A 22,071-nucleotide genomic window follows, 5' to 3' on the forward strand; every position below is an offset into this window, starting at 1 on the left:
GGATATTGTATTTCATTGAAAATATTATAATATTTATACAGTAATTAATTGTAATAATAATATATTTACTTTCAAAGTTTGGATTTTCTGTTACAGGACAAGTCAGAAATGGTGCACATGTTATAATACCAGTGTAAACCCAGGAAATTCACTATCATGGCGGAGAGGTTGCAGTCACACACAGGCCCTGGTGTCTGAGAGAGACCAAAAGTGCCCATGCCATGAAAAACTGCTGCACTATAGAGGTGTATGATAGATGCAGGGCTCTGGTATATATTTGGCATCATGGCCTTCGAATTGAAGGGATTATCAAGCTTTTACTAAGTGATGGACTATCTTCAGAATAGGGCACCACTACTTGATCGTCAGTGGTCCGATGCCCCAAACTCCTGCCAATTAGTTGTTTGGTTGTATCTCTGGTGCTGGAAGTTGGAAGCAGAAATACACCGCTCTGTCAACTGTAGAGTGGAGGGTGCTCCCATTGAAGTCAACGGAAATAGTGCTACAGTGACAAGCTCTGTCCACTACAAAGCTGAACGGCAGGGGTGTCAGACCGCCATCAATCAGCTACTGATAGCCCATACAGAGGAAAGACCATCCCTTAGTAAAAGGTGGACAACCCTCAGGACCAGGCGATTTTCATTTTTTTCATTTTTTTACTCCCAGCTTTCCCAAAGCCATAACATTTTTACTTTTCCATTCGCATAGCCGTATGAGAGCTTGACTTTTGAAGGACAAGTTGTGCTTTCTAATGGCACCATTTACGGTTGCATATAATGTAATTGGGATAAAAATTCCAAGTGGGGCGGATTTATAAACACAACTATTTTGTTTTTACGGTGTTCACTGTGCGGTAAAGCTGACCTGTTACTTTCATTCTCCGGGTCAGTGTGATTATGGCGATACCACATAGATATGTGTAGTTTTTCACGCGTTTTAATACAGAAAAAAATATAAAAAAACTTTGAAAAGAATAATCCCTATAACTTTTTTGTAGTTATGTGTAATTTGTTGCAGTATGTGTGAGGTCTTTTTTTTTGCAGGGCAGGTGAGGTGACCAAAATACTGTGAATTCTGACTTTTTTCCGTCTCACCATAAATATTTTTACATTTTAATAGTGCAGGCGATTTTGCATGAGACAATGTACATGAAATGTAATTTATTTATTTATTTTTGTTATGCATTTATTTAGCTCTACTATATTATTCTGCAGCGCTTTACAAACATTATCACCCGCTGTCCCTAATGCGACTCACAATCTAAGTTCCCTATCAGTATGTCTTTGGAGTGTGGGAGGAAACCGGAGAACCTGGGGCAAACCACACAAACATGTGGAGAACATTCAAACTCCTTGCAGATGTTGACCCCAGCGCTGCAAGGCACCAGTTCCAACCACTGAGCCACCGTGCTGCCCATTCTTTATGTATTTTCATTTTCATTTTGGGGATGGGGGTGTTGTGAATTTTGATAAATTTTTTTTATATAGATTTTTTTAATATTTGTAAAAAATTTTTTTTTTTTTTTACTTTTTAATAGTACCCCTAGGGAACCTTAACAAGCAATCATTAGATTGCTTCTCTCATAGACTTCATTAGCACTGGACTCTATGGAGATTACACAATGGGGGTCATTTATTATCCAGAAATATGCCTATATTGGGTGTATTTCTGGCACAGATTGTGGCGCAAAAGTTACTTGCACCGCAATCTGCAACTTTTTCCTGCTCAGGTGACGTCTAAAAAAATGGGCGTGATGTGGAAGGGGTGGGCCAGCAGGCCTGTCTCATTCATCATTTTAGGCATAGAAAATGGCCTAAATGCAGGATCTGTATAGGAATAAATGTGTGGCAGCCTAGTATCACTTATCAATACGGAGGTTGTCGCATGCACACTCGGACTTCCCCGATCTTTGCTGGAGGGAGCTGGTGCATGGCCAGGAGTTGCGTGCTCCTGGTTTTTGACCTCCCAGATGATCATAGACCACGGCATCTAAGGGGTTAAGTGTATGCGTTCGGTGTTATTGTCGATCATATACATTAGTCTTGACTGCATTCTGTTTAAAACAGGAGGCACCAGTTGGCTATGGTGCCCTCTTTAAACCCCCTACTGCCGGGAAAATTTTACGGTGGAGCAACAGGAAGGGGTTACAGTCATGCCTCTGTATGAACTTAGACTTAAATGGAAACTATAGGGAAAATAAAACTCCTCTTCTACATTTTTTGGGCTATTATAATATAAGCATATTACTGGGTGTAATAGCAGATAAGTTTGGGTGGCAGCTTAGTAATAAACCTGGCAGCTGGGGGTCACCATGCTCTAGTGGTCAGCAGCATGGTCTCCCTTTTTATTATATTATAGGGGGGCAGCTTAGTGATAAGCCTGGCAGCTGGGGGTCACCGTGCTCTAGTGGTCAGCAGCATGGTCTCCCTTTCTATAATATTTTACGGTGGAGCAGCAGGAAGGGGTTAAAGTCATGCCTCTGTATGAACTTAGCCTTAAATGGAAACTATAGGGAAAATAAAACTCCTCTTCTACATTTTTTGGGCTATTATAATATAAGCATATTACTGGGTGTAATAGCAGATAAGTTTGGGTGGCAGCTTAGTGATAAGCCTGGCACTTGGGGGTCACCATGCTCTAGTGGTCAGCAGCATGGTCTCCCTTTCTATAATATTATAGGTGGCAGCTTAGTGATAAGCCTGGCACTTGGGGGTCACCATGCTCTAGTGGTCAGCAGCATGGTCTCCCTTTCTATAATATTATAGGGGGGCAGCTTAGTGATAAGCCTGGCACTTGGGGGTCACCATGCTCTTGTGGTCAGCAGCATGGCCACCTTTTCTATAATATTATAAGGTGGCAGCTTGACAATAGAAACACTTGTTATATTTTGATAGATTGATGTTTTTGAGAGTCAAAGTGAGAAGTGAGACCTCGGGTACCAGAAGGAATATTCAATAATGCTATAAGCAATCTGCCTGGAAAATGTGGGTGAGTGCAGAGATGGAGGAGATTGCACTGACCTTGGACTCTCCTACTTCATGCTGGTGTCTTCCTTCAGTTGGGGGTGAGGTGGAGAGCTCTCCTTATTCTTTTAGCAGCTCTCCTACACCCGGACCTGATCCCATTACACAGATGCCGAAAAGGTCTGAATGGCAATCTGCATTGGCAGGTCAGATCAATGGATATGACGTCGTACTGCGGTTCTGCTGGTGGATTCTGCTCTTGGACAACCATAGCCTGTAATAAATAGCATGGTTATACAGTATATTAGCATTATGTTTATATTGCAGTATACAGCATCTAGTCTCAGGCTGGTCTGGATATGCTGTAGCTTTATATATGTATGTATATTACTTCCTTTCATAGGGGACTAGATCAGGGTATGGAATCAAGAACATGATTATGAGGCGGCCATCTTCCCTGAGCTGTAAAGGGCATCTGTCAGCAGTTTTGCACCTATGACACTGGCTGAACTGTTACATGTGCACTTGGCAGCTGAAGGCGTCTGTGTTGTGGACAATACTTATGGAAATTGTTGGTAAGCTGGGAAGGTAGGACATACATATGTGTAATGGGCATGTGAAGCCGTTTATTGCTGCATACTCCACACTTGGAGGATAGTCAGCCAGAAGTCACCACAGCCTGAGTGTGAGCAGAGTCTATACCTCACCCAGAGTCTGTTACTAGGAATACAGATAGAGCTGACTGTGATGTGCTTCAGGGGCGGACATGGCTCCTGTGCAGCCGGTTCAGCATGGGGGGGGCCTGTACTCGCCTCTCTTTTCCAGCCGACACCGAGCACAGCAGGATCGTTCAGTGCTCGGGAGGAAGGTCCTGCGCTGCACTGAGAGGACATGAGAACTCCAGTACAGCTTAAGGACCTTTGATGTCATCAATGGGAGGAGCCAGAGCAGGAAGATTGTACAGCCAGCACTGGTGTAGGGGGATGGGAGATTTTACTGAAGGTGCTAAGTGAGTAATTGTGTGTGAATGTGTGTGTATGTGTGTGTATGTATGTGTGTAGCAGAGCTGTATGTGTGTGTATGTATGTGTGTAGCAGAGCTGTATGTGTGTAACTGAACTGTGTGTGTATGTGTGCATGTCTGTGTGTAGCAGAGCTGTATGTGTGTAACTGAACTGTGTGTGTATGTATGTGTGCATGTCTGTGTGTAACTGAACTGTGTGTGTTGCAAATACTTAAAAATAATTTAGAAGAACAGGAAGCATGAAGCAAAGCAATGGAGACACATTTATTAGGATAGGTACATTTAATGAGGTGATTATATGCACTGTTGCTGGTTGTAACAATGGTCAGCAGAGGAAATATTAAGGGCTACAGGAGCTGACCAAAACTATCCCCCCCCCTACACCCTATCGTTTCTGACCTTGACCTCTCCACTTCCATAAAACACTAGTCAACCACATTACCTTCAAAGAGGTAGAAAGGATTTTTAATGATTTTCTGTTGTTTAAACTGGGGTGCGGCATATTATAGTCCGGTGCGTCTTATAAAGCAAAACATACAGTAGATTCTGTGGTGTAGCTATAGATGTCACAACCGTCACAGTTGCAACCGTCTCCTAAGCCAAGGGCCCCCTTGCCAGTGGAGCACTGCTAATTACCGTATATTTCACTTTATAAGGCGCAATGCGTCAAGTGATTACTAGTGAGCTCACTAGTCTGCAGGAAGCAGGGGAGAGAAGCGCTGTGAGAGCTGTACTCACCGCTCTTCTCTGGTCTCCTCCGGACCGCTCTGCATTGTCCAATGAACATCTTCAGCGCTCACTATGACCTGACATTGTACGCAGCCAGGTGACAGTGCAGCGCGGGCTGGAGGAGGCCAGTGAGAAGGGACTACAGGAGAGACCGCTGGACATGGATAGCATCCGATATGGGGGTCTGAGCATCTGATATGGGGGTCTGAGCATCTGATATGGGGGTCTGAGCATCTGATATGGGGTTCTGAGGATCTGATATGGCAATTTGATTTGAGGATCTGATTTGAGGTATGATATGGGGGGTCTGAAAGGAAGGGGGGTATGTTTTTTTATTGTCGGACATTAATGGGAGTATTTTTGTACTGGTGCACATTATAAGGGGGCATTGTTCTATGTTCTAATGGTGCCCCCTAGTGTTTAATCTGTATAGTAATGTACATGTCCACTATTGAGCTGGATAAGCATGGTTGCACATTCTCAGTTCCATCCTTCATTTGTCACAAGCAATATCTAGTGTTAGAATCTGTAAAAGTTACAAGCAGAGAACTGCAGCAGAAAGGACACACCTAAAAATGACATGTTCCTTAAAGGACACACCCACTGATCTATGTCTCAGAAAGAGAGCTGTAGCACAAAAAAACACGTGAGCTGCCAGCTTGCAATATAACTAACAGAGCAAGTAAAGCAATCATTGATGGGACATCAAACATCAGGTTATAAACTGCTGTATGGACACACAGCAGGGCTCAGAAAGCGAGCGGGAACTGCAGGACAGACCCCTGGTTATTGATAGCATCTGATATGGGGGTCTGAGGATCTAAAATAAGGGTCTGAGGATCTTATATGGGGGTCTGAGGATCTGATTTGAGGGTCTGAGGATCTGATATGGCGATTTGATTTGAGGATGCGATTTGAGCGATGATATGGAGGTCTGAAAGGAAGGGGGGTATTTTTTGTATTATCAGACATTAATGGGGGAATTTTTGTACTGGTGCACATAAGGGGGCATTGTTCTATGTTCTAATGGTGCCCCCTAGTGTTTAATCTGTATAGTAATGTACACGTCCACTACGGAGCTGGATAAGCATGGTTGCACATTCTCAGCTCCATCCGTCAACTGTCACCAGCCATATCTAGTGTTAGAATCTGTAAAAGTTACAAGCAATGAACTGCAGCAGAAAGGACACACCTAAAAATGACACATTCCTTAAAGGAAACACCCACTGATCTATGTCTCAGAAAGAGAGCTGTAGCATAAAAAAAACACGTGAGCTGCCAGCTTGAAATAAATCTAACAGAGCAAGTAAAGCAAAGATTGATGGGACATTAAACCTCAGGGCTAATAAAGGAAGGAGCACCATGTGATTTTTTAATGGCAGATTTTTGTGCACTGCTTTTCTTGTTCCATTCACATTTGAAGAGACCCTGAGGTACCCCGAAAAATTTACCCCATTTTGGAAAGTACAACCCTCAAGGAATTTACTGAAGGGTGTAGTGAGTGCTTTGACCCCACCAACGTTTCATAGCATTTAGAAACACTTGGCTGTTGAAATGAAAAAAATAATTTTTTCCAATAAAATGCTGCTTTAGCCCCAGATTTTTCACTTTCACAAGGGGTAACAGTAGAAAAAAATACCCTACAGTTTGTCATGAAATTTCTATTGAATACAGCAACACCCAATATATGGTCATAAAATGCTGTATGGGCACACCACAAGGCTCAGAAGGGAAAGAGCGCCTTGTGCTTTTGGAAAGCAGATTTTGCTGGAATGGTTTTTGGGTGCATGTTGCATTTGAAGAGACCCTGAGGCACCCCGATAGTAGAAACCCCCCAAAAATGACCCCATTTTGGAAACTACATCCCCAATGGAATTTTCAAGGGGTGTAAGTGAGCACTTTTACCCAACAAGCGTTTAACAGAATTTAGACATATTTGGCTGTGAACAATAAATATTACATTTTTTACAAGAAAATGTTACTTTAGGCCAGTGCTTCTCAAATAGTGGGGCGCGCCCCCCAGGGGGGGCGCCAGGCTCAGTAAAGGGGGGCTCGTTCAGGGCCGGCCTTTGGGGTGTGCGGGCTGTGCGGCCGCACAGGGCGCCATAGCAACAGGGGCGCCGGGCGGCCGACAGCTCGCAGTGTAATATGCGGCAGGGAGATGAGCGCTTCCATTGTGGAAGCGCTCATCTCCCGTCTGACCAGAGGCCGGCGCAGGCGCTGGACGCGATGTACGGAGCGGGGGCCGGGGGAGGGACTGGGAGGAGGAGCTGGGGGCCGGCAATAGCGGTGGGGCGGTGCGGTCACTGTACTATAGCCCCGCCCCACTGCTCCCTCCGGTATACTAATATAAAATGTATTATTGAATTAAAAGTTATTAAACATGCCCCCCTCACTCCTAATAGTACCGTATATCCGAATTTCTTCTGTATAATGCCGGCAGGCAGGCCGGGCGGCCGGCGCGTCCCTCAGTGATGTCACGTGCCTGCGCCGCCTGCTTTATGAATGAAGCAGGCGGCGCAGACAAGTGACGTCACTGAGGGACGCGCCGGCCGCCCGGCCCGCCTGCCGGCATTATACAGAAGAAATTCGGATATACAGTACTATTAGGAGTGAGGGGGGCATGTTTAATAACTTTAAACGGCGGCGGCGGGCACACGGAATCTGTGGATGGCACAGTTAAGGGGTGGGGGTCTGTGGATGGCACTGTTATGGGCTGGGGGGGGCACTGTGGATAACACTGTTATGGGGTGGGGGGTCTGTGGATGGCACATATATAACAGTGCCAGCCACAGATCCCCCTGTAACAGTGCCAGCCACAGATCCCCCCATAAGTGTCCGTCATCCACAGATCCCACCATAAGTGTCCGTCATCCACAGATTCCCCCATAAGTGTCCGTCATCCACAGATCCCCCCATAAGTGTCCGTCATCCACCGATCCCCCCATAAGTGTGTGTCCGATCCACATTTCTTTCTTTTTTTATTCTCTTATACGTTAATAAGGATACAGTGTTATGCAGAGGTGTACTTATAACAATTTTATAGACAAGTAGTAAAGGCTGAAGCTCAGCCTGCGTTTGTGGGAGGGGCGAAGGAGGCCTATTTAGCGCAGCCCCACGCTCCCATCACGGACGCCGCGCTCTCACGTGACGTCTTTTCACTTCCGGGTTCAGTGCCGACGCTGCCGCTCTACCTTCGCTGCTGCTCGTTCCTGCCTCCGGTCTGAATTTCTCTACCCTCCCGAACCGCGCTCCCCTGGTAAGCTAAGCGGCGCCTTGAGCTGCTCCCTATCCTGGGAGCCTCGGCGCCGCACTCTTCAAATGTTCCACATGTCTGCATGCTGGCCCCACCTCCCACACTGGTCTCCGGGCAACGCCGACGCTCAGATCCCCATCACGCTCAGATCCCCGTCACTGGGAAACCCGACAGCCAGCATGATTTAGTATCCAGCACACTTTAGGCAATCCCAAAGATAATAAACTGCTGTTCTAATTACAACTAGCAACAACACAATGCCTTGGAATACAAGAATTAAACACTGCTACTCGGCCTCAGAAAACAGTGCATGAAGGGATACCATATCTTACCACTAACCATGTCAATTCTATAGGCAACAGGATGCCTCAGTGATGAGCTGGTCTTTGGGTACCAGCAATGGTAAAAGGGGTTATTTAGGATAAATATTTAATAGGCCATGTAGAGTATATATACATATGTATTATGTATTATTAATAAAAGTCAAATATGAAATGGAGTTCACAGAACCCACCCGAGGAACAGATTTTTAAATCCTCTCTCCATGTATACAGAGCATGTGCACATACGCTTAAATTTCATCTTTACGCTATTTTCTGCCACACAGCAGATTCATGTCAAATTTCTTTAGGTTCATTCATGCTATTGTCTGCCACGCAGCAGATTCATGTCAATTTTCCGTCTTTCTTTAGGTTCATTCACGCTATTGTCTGCCACGCAGCAGATTCATGTCAATTTTTCCTTAGGTTCATTCACGCTATTGTCTGCCACGCAGCAGATTCATGTCAATTTTTGTCTTTTCTTTAGGTTCCTTCACGCTATTGGCTGCCACGCAGCAGATTTATGTAAATTTTTCCTTAGGTTCATTCACGCTATTGTCTGCCACGCAGCAGATTCATGTCAATTTTTGTCTTTTCTTTAGGTTCCTTCACGCTATTGGCTGCCACGCAGCAGATTTATGTCAATTTTCCTTAGATTCATTCACGCTATTGGCTGCCACGCAGCAGATTCATGTCAATTTTTTGTCTTTTCCTTAGATTCATTCACGCTATTGTCTGCCACGCAGCAGATTTATGTCAATTTTCTATCTCATTTAAATGTTTCATTCACGTAATCATCTGGCACGCAGCAGATGCCCTTTCCGTCTCGTTTCTTTCCCTGACACGTATCAGGTTTCAGTTGTGGTCTGCCACGTAGCAGTCCATGTTAGTTTTCCTGACACGCATCAGGTTCATCCACCGCCCTGACACGCATCAGGGACAGGTCCTCACGTCTCATTTGCACTTCCTGACACGCATCAGGTGCTGTCGCTGTCCTGCCACGCAGCAGGTGCATCGGTCGCGCTACTCACTCGGCCCGTCCTAACCTAGTTGCCCCTGATGCGCCTCAGGGGCTTCGCCTCTAGCCACGCAGCTAGTTCACGGGTTCCGGCCGCCCGCAAGGCATCAGGTCATTCAGGGACACCTCACAGGTGTCAGGCACGGTCAAGCTTGACCCAGCTTCCGCTCCCTGATTCACGTCAGGTTCTACTTTCTTCTGCTTATCTCAAACCTCACCCCATGTTTCTAGGGTCACCCCGGAGGTCTGTCCGGTTCAAAGTTCGCTAAGCGAATTCCTCAAGGTACCAATCCTAGGTCACCTTTTTCATGCAGGTCGTTTCTGTTTACGATTTCATCAGCCAAGTCCAGGTAAGTTTGGTTTCACTACTTCTTCCCTTAGGATCAGGCCGGCATCCGCAGGTCTTTTTCCTTCAGGTAGTCTAGGCCAGCTCATCAGGTAGGTCAGGCCTCTTAACCTCTTCCTGGTAACGGATTCGGCCACTCTTCGGTGTCATTCAGAGGGTTTCACGGATTCACTCGCTGGTGTCAGGTGGCTCTATCACCCTTCTTACCTTCCATTCTTCATTCCACAGCACGATGTCCCACGCATCGGATATCGCCGAGACCCGCTCCATTCCGGAATCGCCCGGCTCGGCCCATGGAAGCACTCTTTCATGCAGGCAATGGACCATTCCGAAACTTATGACCGAACTAACCAGGAGAGGCACCCGCTATCCTGCCTCAGCCCGCAAAGCTGAGTTGTACAGGCTACTGACGGCGGGGCCTATCTCAGCGGCAGAAGATCAGGTGTCCCTGTCCACGGTCCAGACAGCGCTGGCCCAGCTTCATTCCGCTATCAACACTCTTACCAGTTCAGTGTCCGACATGCAGACCAGGTTGCTGGTGGTGGAAACCAGGCCATCAATTTCAAGCGCTCCCACCTCTCCGGTTCCAGGCCCGTCCGCCATTCATGCCCCAACCCCAAGCCAGGCCCCCAGCTCCTTCACCATTTCCCCATCACATTTCGTTCCCGATAATATCCGGAAGGACATTTTGGCAGGTAAAGACATTAACTTGGCTTCCATACTTATTTCTACCCACGACTCTGACGAGAACAGGACCATTGCATGTGGAGACGTATCAGTGGTTCTCAAGTCCAAAGACGCCCGGTTGCATAAAAAGCTCTCCATTCCAGAGTTCGTGCTGGCCTTCAGCCTTTTCCGAGACATCCTATGCTCTGCCCAACCGCACCGCAGAGAGGAACTCGACACCTACCTCTACAGGGTCACTGATTTGGGACACAAGTATGGAGGTCACGCATTTTACGATTATTATCGTTCGTTCTCCGCCAAAGCCGCTGCTGCTCTGTCTCAGTTCCGGCACATCACGGATTGGTCCACACTAGACATGGAGCTCTTCTGCAGGCACTTTGCGGGCCTCAAAGCTCCCACTTGTGCCAATTGCCAGTCCATCTTGCATTCCTCCGACTGGTGTCCCAACTCAGGGGCCCTGGCCCAAGGCAGACCCTCGGCCTTCCCTTCCGGGTCTTCAAGTTCAGGGCAGAACACAGACAAATGGGGCAGGCCCATAGTGTTTTTGGGCAGAAGTCAGGTTTGTAACAACTTCAACTGGTCTGATTGCTATTTCGCAAAATGCAAGGCTTTGCATGTTTGCACCATTTGTTTCAGGGCCCACCCCCAGTCGTCCTGTCCGCAAAGGTCATCAAAACAGCTATGACTAGCTGGAGTCAACGTTGATCTACTAGCCGCCCTCCTGCTGCATCACCACGATCCCGCTTTCGTGCAGTTTTTGGTCTCCGGTTTCTCACAGGGGTTCCATACAGGGCTAGTTTCCTCCCCGCAAACAACTTGGGAGGGTTCCAATCTCCGTTCCGCCTTGGCAGATCCTGCATCAGTGGACTCCCTCATCCAGTCTGAGATCAGTAAGGGTTTCCTCCTGGGTCCATTCATAGTCCCCCCCTTTGACATCTGGAGGGTCAACCCCATTGGCCTGGTCACAAAAGAAATTTCAAATAAAAAAAGACTGATATTCGACCTTTCTGCTCCTCATGTTTCCAGCACACCTAGCTTAAATTCGCTCATCCCTTCAGAAGACTACTCTATGCGGTACTCCTCCTTGGACGAGGCCATTCGGTTGATCCTCCAGCTGGGGTCAGGCGCGTGGCTTTCCAAGGCGGACATTGCCGACGCCTTCAAACTGCTTCCAGTTTCACCCCATTCATGGAAATTCTACGGCATCAAGTGGAGGGAACGGTACTATTTCTCAGACAGACTCACGTTTGGATCAAAGAGCAGTCCCTGGCTCTTTGATCAATTAGCCACAGCTCTCCACTGGGTCTTGGTCAACCACGGCGGATGCTCCAGGGTCATCCATTATCTTGATGATTTCCTGTTGATCGAGACCGCAGACCAAGCACCTAATCAGCTCCAGGTACTTCTCGACTTGTTCTCAAAATGAAACGTCCCGATTGCCCCAGCAAAAGTCGAAGGTCCATCTTCAGTTATAACATTCCTGGGGATCATCTTGGATACTGGTAAGATGGAAGCCCGATTGCCCGACGAAAAACTCCTAAAAATCCAAGATTCCATCAGGAGGTCTGTCGCGGCCAGGACCCTCACCAAGGTCGAACTCCAGTCGATTCTGGGAATGTTAAATTTTGCCTCCAAGATCATGCCCCAGGGGCGGGCATTCATCTCCAGATTGCTGCAACTTTTACCTGCTGCCTCGGATCAGGACTCCTTGATCCACCTCGATGCCGCCGCAACGGCCGATCTCCACATGTGGCACCATTTCCTGACCAGCTGGGATGGCATCTCCCTCTTCGTCCCTTCCTGGGATGATAATTCTCCCACCGTGTTTTCCGACGCAGCAGGTTCAAAAGGGTTTGCAGCCATTTTCAAGAACCACTGGTTCGCGGGTCCCTGGCCGCCTCAGATTTCTTCCATCCAGAGTTCCATCAAATCCTCTCCACTGTTAGAAATTTATCCCATCGTGGCAGCTGCCCAGACCTGGGGGGAGGTCTGGAGGAACAAGCCTGTCGTCTTCGTCACGGACAATCAGGCAGTGGTAGAAATCCTCAGCAAAGGTCGCTCCTCCTCCCCACAAATTATGCCCTTTGTCCGCAGATTAGTATGCCTTGCCTTAAAATACAACTTTCATTTTTCATGCAGGTTCATACAGGGTTCAGCAAACACAGCAGCTGATGCCCTCTCCCGTTTCAAACTTCCTGTTTTTTTTTCAGGTGATGCCAGACGCAGATCCATCAGGGGTCCCTCCACCCACCGTCGAGACACTGATGATGGATTGAGCAAGCATGTCAGAACTGCCAAGTCACTCATCCATAACTCCTTATCCCTCAATACAGCCAGGAACTACAAGACCGGGTGGGAAACCTTCTCACAATTTTCCCTCAGACACCCACAAGGACATCTGGACCAAACAACTTATGTCATGGCATTCCTGGCTTATTGTCACACAGACCTTCACCTATCTTTCAGCACCATCAAATTATACCTTGCAGGGGTTCAACATTTCCTCACCTTAGATTTCCCAGGCAGCCAATCCATATTCTCTTCTCAGGCCATTAAATCCACCCTCAGAGGGATCCAAAAGAGCAGCAACAAGCCGGTGTCCCGCAGGAAACCAGTCACCGGGGCAATGTTCAGGGCTTTTTCCACCTCCCTAGACAACGATCCTTTCGGGCCATACAAAAGCATAGTGATCAAAGCAGCCATGTATCTCTGTTTCTACGGGTTCTTACGGCCCGGGGAATTCACCAGCTCTCCCGGACACGCAGGCTCCACTTCAGACCAGCTGGTCTGGCAGCAGACGCATTGCACCCTTTCTCTCCCTTCCACCAAAACTTCTCAAGTGGGACCACCAGTCAAAATTATCTACTTCCAGACCTTCAATGAATGGTGCCCGGTTGCCGTATTCAAAAAGCTTCTCGTCATCTCAAAAGTTTCCACGCCAGGTAGCCCTCTCTTTCCCTTCAACTCCAAATATCTCACGACTTCACAGTTCATCCATCATATCAGAACTTTAGCTTCCGGACTAGGGTTCGATGCCAAGGCCATCTCGGGACATTCGTTTCGCATAGGCGCGGCTTCCGCAGCGTCGAGTCACGGGGTCCCAGCACACGTCATCCAGAAAATGGGCAGATGGCAATCCTCCTGCTTCACGCATTACATCCCTAATCCGCGGGCCGAGATCGCCAAAGCTTTCACCAGCTTAGCTCTATGAGTTCCACCTTTACATTTCCTACCCATTGACTTTTGCCCCTCATTTAGCTCGCACCCGGCCATGGCTTCCCGCACACCCCAGCCATCTATAGTTGACAGTCATGTCATCCCACCGTAGCCAGGACCACAAGTAGTAAAGGCTGAAGCTCAGCCTGCGTTTGTGGGAGGGGCGAAGGAGGCCTATTTAGCGCAGCCCCACGCTCCCATCACGGACGCCGCGCTCTCACCCCTCCCACCCGTCCCCTTCTTCACCTCTCTCACCATCAGGCATGCCCCTCATTTAGCTCGCACCCGGCCATGGCTTCCCGCACACCCCAGCCATCTACAGGGAGTGCAGAATTATTAGGCAAGTTGTATTTTTGAGGATTAATTTTATTATTGAACAACAACCATGTTCTCAATGAACCCAAAAAACTCATTAATATCAAAGCTGAATATTTTTGGAAGTAGTTTTTAGTTTGTTTTTAGTTTTAGCTATTTTAGGGGGATATCTGTGTGTGCAGGTGACTATTACTGTGCATAATTATTAGGCAACTTAACAAAAAACAAATATATACCCATTTCAATTATTTATTTTTACCAGTGAAACCAATATAACATCTCAACATTCACAAATATACATTTCTGACATTCAAAAACAAAACAAAAACAAATCAGTGACCAATATAGCCACCTTTCTTTGCAAGGACACTCAAAAGCCTGCCATCCATGGATTCTGTCAGTGTTTTGATCTGTTCACCATCAACATTGCGTGCAGCAGCAACCACAGCCTCCCAGACACTGTTCAGAGAGGTGTACTGTTTTCCCTCCTTGTAAATCTCACATTTGATGATGGACCACAGGTTCTCAATGGGGTTCAGATCAGGTGAACAAGGAGGCCATGTCATTAGATTTTCTACTTTTATACCCTTTCTTGCCATCCACGCTGTGGAGTACTTGGACGCGTGTGATGGAGCATTGTCCTGCATGAAAATCATGTTTTTTTTGAAGGATGCAGACTTCTTCCTGTACCACTGCTTGAAGAAGGTGTCTTCCAGAAACTGGCAGTAGGACTGGGAGTTGAGCTTGACTCCATCCTCAACCCGAAAAGGCCCCACAAGCTCATCTTTGATGATACCAGCCCAAACCAGTACTCCACCTCCACCTTGCTGGCGTCTGAGTCGGACTAGAGCTCTCTGCCCTTTACCAATCAAGCCACGGGCCCATCCATTTGGCCCATCAAGACTCACTCTCATTTCATCAGTCCATAAAACCTTAGAAAAATCAGTCTTGAGATATTTCTTGGCCCAGTCTTGACGTTTCAGCTTGTGTGTCTTGTTCAGTGGTGGTCGTCTTTCAGCCTTTCTTACCTTGGCCATGTCTCTGAGTATTGCACACCTTGTGCTTTTGGGCACTCCAGTGATGTTGCAGCTCTGAAATATGGCCAAACTGGTGGCAAGTGGCATCTTGGCAGCTGCACGCTTGACTTTTCTCAGTTCATGGGCAGTTATTTTGCGCCTTGGTTTTTCCACACGCTTCTTGCGACCCTGTTGACTATTTTGAATGAAACGCTTGATTGTTCGATGATCACGCTTCAGAAGCTTTGCAATTTTAAGAGTGCTGCATCCCTCTGCAAGATATCTCACTATTTTTGACTTTTCTGAGCCTGTCAAGTCCTTCTTTTGACCCATTTTGCCAAAGGAAAGGAAGTTGCCTAATAATTATGCACACCTAATATAGGGTGTTGATGTCATTAGACCACACCCCTTCTCATTACAGAGATGCACATCACCTAATATGCTTAATTGGTAGTAGGCTTTCGAGCCTATACAGCTTGGACTAAGACAACATGCATAAAGAGGATGATGTGGTCAAAATACTCATTTGCCTAATAATTCTGCACGCAGTGTATAGTTGACAGTCATGTCATCCCTTTCCCCTCGGTTCTTCTTCACGGTCTCCCACCGTAGCCAGGACCACAAATGATACTATTTACAGTCGCGCGGGGGCGCGAAATGTTTTCTTCTTCCTAGGGGGGAGTATGACAGAAAATAATTGAGAAGCACTGCTTTAGGCCCAGATTTTCCATTATATAAAGGGGTAACAGGAGAAAGGTACGCTCTAAAGTAAGCTGCAGTCTACTGTGCTTTCTTACATAGTTAAAAATGTACATTATCACCATTTACAGCCCAAAATTAGGCTAAAAGGTCTCTGTCAAGTGAATAAAGGCCAGTATGTGAACATAGACTTGTCAGTTTAGTACATACCTCATGGATGTCATTCAGGTCATGTGTTGGTGATGGTGGTGATGCCCTCAATTCATTCCCCTATAGTGAACAAGAGTAAACAATCATGAATTATAATTGTAATTGTTAAAGTGACGGCCTGTGGCCACTGCTGCTGTTTTACCCACCGGTCCCGTGTTTTGGCTTCCAGTAGGTTTGAACTCCCCCTGACTAGGCTTGTGCTGGCTGGCCTGGCCTCTCATTCTGTGGCCATAAAGTGGTCACACACTCCCCTTTAGCTCTTCAAAAGCCAAAATGCACTCACCCTAATCTGCTCCAGCCTATGCTTGCTGCCTAAGGGAACTTAAGGCACCTTCCCCTGTGGCAGTGTGCCTGAGCAACCTGTTCAATAGCTTGTTACTAAGTTCCTGAAAAGGTGTGCTGTCGCTGTTGTCTGCATGTGTACTGACCTCTGCCTGTTTATTTCAATCTGACCCTCTACTGTCTGACCTTAACCTTTACTGACCTCCATACTGACCCTCTACTGCCTGACCTGATCCATGCCTTACCTCTGTATTGATCCTTCTCTGCATACACTGATCTCTGATCATTTACCATTAAGCACATACTCTGACTGCCCTGATCTTGGCCTGTCCTTGACTATGATCTTGCCTGACCATTAAGGGCTCTGCACCGATGTGTCTGACCCCCCTTGATCAGCTGTCAATCACACAGAGACTATTACAGAAGGTAGTGTGTCAATCAGCTGTTTGAAGAGGAGGTGTTGCTCCATTTGAGCGCAACTACATCTTCATTTCTCAGTGCATTGTTTCCCTTGCAACAGCAGAGCAGTGTAATTACAAGAACTCACTCCATTCAAGTGAATGTATTGTGTACTTGTAACCGTACTGTGTCTCCAAGACTTCCAAGACGACTGGTGGTGTAATGAAGAAGAAGTAGTGTTTGCATGGAGCACCGCCACCTCTTCAAACAGATGATGGGCTGGGATGCCTGGTGTAGGGCCCCCCCAATCAGATATTGATGAACTACTGTATACTGAGGATAGATCATCAATATAAAACCTCTGCACACCCCTTTAAATGAGATATAACTTGGAGCTAACTTATATGACATTCGAAAAACATGGCTGCTTTTTCTAGAAGCAGTACAGTAGGTAACAATAACATTTTGTAGAAGTCTTCACAACTGAATATCTATAGAAAATACCTCAGCATATTCCTCCATGCTGCTCTCACTCGATGAGGACATCAGAGGTAAAGACCTCGTCATATCGTCCTATAGTGAAGACAGAATAGAAGAGGCAAAAATCAGAAAACACTCCTGTAATTTGTCCCATGTGGCACATGAACATTAAAGAGAGCTGGTGTAGAAGAGATGTTATAGAGAGGGCAGTGCATACAATACCAGGATCCTGCTAAACCATTAAACATATAAATGATACCTAACCTAGTACTGGGTTGAATAATGAAAACTTCCTAACCAGTATCTTAAAAGGGTTTTTCGAGTTCAGTATTGATGGTGTATGCGATAGTCCAGTGAGGGTCCAACTCCCAGCACCTCCACTGGCCAAATATTTGAAGAGGCAGCTACACTCCAGTGAGTGCTGCGGCCTCCTCACGGCATGACGTCACTGGCCTAAGAGGAGGTTACAGTCAATGGCGGATTATAATAGGGGCGTTTGGGTCGGCAGCCCTGGGCCTGGCATCGCTGGGGGGCCAAACACCCATCCGAACATCCGAACGCACACATACTGCATTGCCTATTACCGCCATAGGCTTCAGCAGTGCGCGATGACTTAATCACACGCGATGATGTCATCGCGTGCCTGTGCCGGGGTGCAGGGCTTTAATGTACGCACACCTGCCTTACTATCACGGACACAGGTAAGTATTAGAGTTTAGTTATTTTTTATGTGAGTGCCAACTTTGGGGGGCAGAGGAGGTTATATTAATGCAGGGACAGTGGGGGTCAAATGATAACATGGGGGAAAATTACTTAATGGGGGCAGTGTGGTGGTAAATTACTTAATGGGGGGCAGTGTGGTGGCAAATTACTTAATGGGGGGCAGTGTGGGGGAAATTTAATTAATGAGGGCAGTGTGGGGGCAAATTTCTTCATGGGGTAGTGTGGGGGCAAATTTCTTCATGGGGCAGTGTAGGGGCAAATTACTTTGTGGCTGCAGTTTGGGGGCAAATTACTTTGTGGGGGCAGTGTGGGGGCAAACTACTGCATGGGGGGAAGTGTGGGGGAAATTGCTATATGGGGCAGTGTGGGGAAAATTACATTATGGGCAGTGTGGGGGAAATTACTATGTGGTGGCAGCCTGGGGGCAAATTAATATTTGGGGGCAGTCTGGGGACAAATTACTTTGTAGGGGCAAACTACTTCATGGGGGGCAGTGTGGGGGCAAACTACTACACGCAGGGCAGTCTGAGGGCAAATAAATTTGTGGGGACAGTGTGATGGAAATTACTATATGGTGGCAGTGTAGGGGAAATTACTATATGGGGGAAGTGTGGGGGAAATTACTATATGGGGGCAGTGTGGGGGAAATTACTATATGGGGCAGTGTGGGAAAAATTACTATATGGGGCAGTGTGGGGGAAATTAATAGATGAGGTTAGTGTAGGGAAAATTACTATATGGGGCAGTGTGGGGGAAATTACTATGTGGTGTCAGTGTGGGAGACGTTGCTATTGGGGAGGCGCTGTAAGGGCATTTCTATTACAGGACATTTAAGTGGACATTTTATTGGGGGACACACTATTTAGGCATTATTACTTGGAGCACAATATAGGATGTTATCACTACTGGGGCACTCTATGGGGCATTATAACTGCTGTAGACACTATAGGGACCTTTGGGATAATTTACCAAACTGGTGTAAAATAGAACTAGCTTTGTTGCCCATAGCAACCAATCAGATCCAACCTTTCATTTTTGACAGCAGCTCCTTTGGAAAATGAAAGATGGAATCTGATTGGCTGTTATGGGCAACCAAGACAGTTCTACTTTCCACCAGTTTGATAAATGACCCCAATCATGTCTACTGGGGTCACTATTTTTTCAGCAGTATAGTACCTGGGACATTGGGCAGCACAAAGGGCACAGTATGGGGAGTGGCAGCAGGATGACACTGTTGGGACACCAGGATGGGGAGGTTGATGGAAAAATTTAGAAATCTAACGTGTCTGTGTAACAAACTCTGTAGAGACGAGATGTGGCTGAAATAATTTGTCATGGTGGTCTGGGTCAGACGCAGGAGAAGAGGAAAGAGAAGGTCTACATGACAGCAGATGTCCCTGGATGTAAGAGGTATGTGGTGCTGTATTCTCCTCCAAGTCTTTTTGATTATAATCATATGTATTTTAAATTTGGCAAATTTGTAACAGCCCAGATAACAGTGAACACTTTGTGTGTACAGATAACGTAGTAGATGTTCCCTGCAGTCCTATGTAGCACCTAACATAACACAATAATTCACTGTGTTATGTGGGGTGTTACATAGGACTGCATAACATCTATGACATCTGTACTCAGATAGTTATGACATGGTGGGGGTCCGACTCCTGTCACCCCCTCCAATAAGCTGTTTGAGGAGACCGCGATGTTCCAGTGAGCACCGCAGCCTCTTTGCTCTTTACCAAGCACAGCGCTGTCCATTTGATAACACTCTGCTTGGTATTGCAGCTCAGACCCAATCACTCTGATGGGACAGAGCTGCACCGAGGCCATGTGAACGATGAATGTGATGTCATATGGCCTAGGAAGAGACTGTGGTGCTCACGAGGCACTGCAGCCTCTTCATACAGAATTTTTTTTTAAACTAAAATGGAGGGAGGGGACCGAGATGGGTAGACAGCCCCGGGCCTATCATGTACTTAGACTACTTTTACACTTGCGGCAGTGTGATCCGGCGGGCAGTTCCATCGTCGGAATTTCCCGCCGGATCCGCTGATTTGGATGTGACTGAAAGCATTTGTGAGACGGATCCGGATTCCGGTTTTTTGAATGCCGGATCCGGCACTAATACATTCCTATGGGGAAAAATGCCGGATCCGGCATTCAGGCAAGTCTTCAGTTTTTTTGCGCCGGAGATAAAACCGTAGCATGCTACGGTTTTATCTTTTGCCTGATCAGTCAAAACGACTGAACTGAAGACATCCTGATGCATCCTGAACGGATTACTCTCCATTCAGAATGCATGGGGATATACCTGATCAGTTATTTTTCAGTATAGAGCCCCTGTGACGGAACTCTATGCCGAAAAAGAAAAACGCTAGTGTGAAAATACCCTTAATCCGCCGCTGGTTACAGTTCTCACCAGGGAGCTTCGGCCTCCTCAAACAGCTGATCTGTGTGGGTGTCGGGATTTGGGCCCCCACCGATCAGATGTTGATGACCTATCCTGAGGATAACTATATGTCCATGGACAGGACGCGATGGAGCTGTTCTGGAAACAGACCCCAGTATACATCTGTACAGTGTACATATAGAGCAGATGTTATTCCCAGGCCCTACAGAGCCAGGTCTTCTAATGTTCTCCTAATAAAACACAGGTTAGGAAAGTACAGATCAGAAGAGGGAACCGGAGATTTACCATTTTACCATCTAATGATCCATAGAAAGAAGAAGGACTAATGGATAATATAGTAGGAACATTGCTGCATGTCCCACCCAACATTTCCCCGTAATACTCAAATGAAACTTTTTCAAATATTAATGATAGATTCTGATAAGAGGTCTCTAGATTATGACTGTTTCCATATCTCCCATAACTTATAATAGAGAGTGAACAAATACAAGCGCAGCCACCTCTCAACCTGGAAAGAGGGACTAGAGCCGGAAAACCATTTAGATATGCATTGATTCCATAGTTTTGATTAAAAAAAACATTAAGTTAATCTCATCCCTAGTATTGAAGGTCAGACATGAAAATAAGAGCAAAGAAAACCAGAATAGTCTAAGGCAGACAGAGAGATAGATAAATAGATAGATAGATAGATAGATAGATAGATAGATAGATAGATAGATAAATAAATATTAGATCGATAAATAGAGATACCTCAGAGATGTAAAAATGTGAGAGCTGGGATGTTGCTTTTGGGGGAATCTGAAATAAAATTAGCGGTGAGTGTAATCCATAAGTATAAAAGTTTTACATCGGATCTTCTTCTCCAGCCTTTAATAACACAGACACATACGGGGGTCGGGTAAATCCCTTGATCCCCTTCTTAGAAGATAATTCTTATCAGTTATAAAGTGGTGTTCACTATGACCGGCATTTCATATTCTGCTAATTCTATAGGGAATTATTTCTTACATTTGTACTTGTGAAATTTCAGTTTAGTAAAAAAAAAAAAAAAAGTGGAAGCAGATTCTTATAGTCTGTTCTTGGAGGATATGAAATCTATCCACACATCTATAGAACACTTCGGGTGGGAACATTACTTGGAAGAAGAGAGTTGTGGGGCTACCAACTAAGAACATAAGTAGGGTTTTCCTCAGTTAGTAGGATCACCTATTCTATTAGTAAGGCCACGTTCACAGTTACGTTTGGAATCTGGTGGCCTGATCCATCTGACGATCAGACTACCGGAGCTCACAGAATCTGGCATTGTCAGATACGACTGTATACTACCAGATGCCCCGTGATTTTGTCTGGTTTATTCATGGCATATACTGTATGCTGGAAAGTGTCCGAATCTCTGCTGGATCCCAATATAATCAATGAAGATCCAGAGATACACAGTCATATCCGGAAATGCCGTGCACGGTGAGCTCCGGTAGCTTTATAACGGATTCCAAACACAACTGGGAATGGGGCCTAATATTCTTATTTCAAACAGAATAAAGATAACAAAATCTATAACATATATACATAAGGGTACTTTCACACTAGCGTTAAACTTTTCCGGTATTGAGTTCTGTCCTAGGGGCTCAATACTGGAAAAAAACTGATCAGTTTTGTCCCAATGCATTCTGAATGGAAAGCAATCCGTTCAGTATGCATCAGGATGTCTTCAGTTCAGTCACTTTTACGGTATTTGGACGGATAAAATAAGGCAGCATGTTATGTGTTGGTGATGTTGGTGACGCCCTCAATTCATTCACCTATAGTCGAAAAAGAGTAAACAATCATGAATTATAATTGTTAAAGTGACGGCCTGTGGCCACTGCTGCTTCACCCACCGGTCCCGTGGTTTGGCTTCCAGGAGGTTTGAACTCCCCCCTGACTAGGCTTGTGCTGGCTGGCCTGGCCTCTCCTTCTGTGGCCATAGGGTGGTCACACAC

The sequence above is a fragment of the Bufo bufo genome, chromosome 3 (assembly GCF_905171765.1).
Source record: "Bufo bufo chromosome 3, aBufBuf1.1, whole genome shotgun sequence".
NCBI lineage: Eukaryota > Metazoa > Chordata > Amphibia > Anura > Bufonidae > Bufo > Bufo bufo.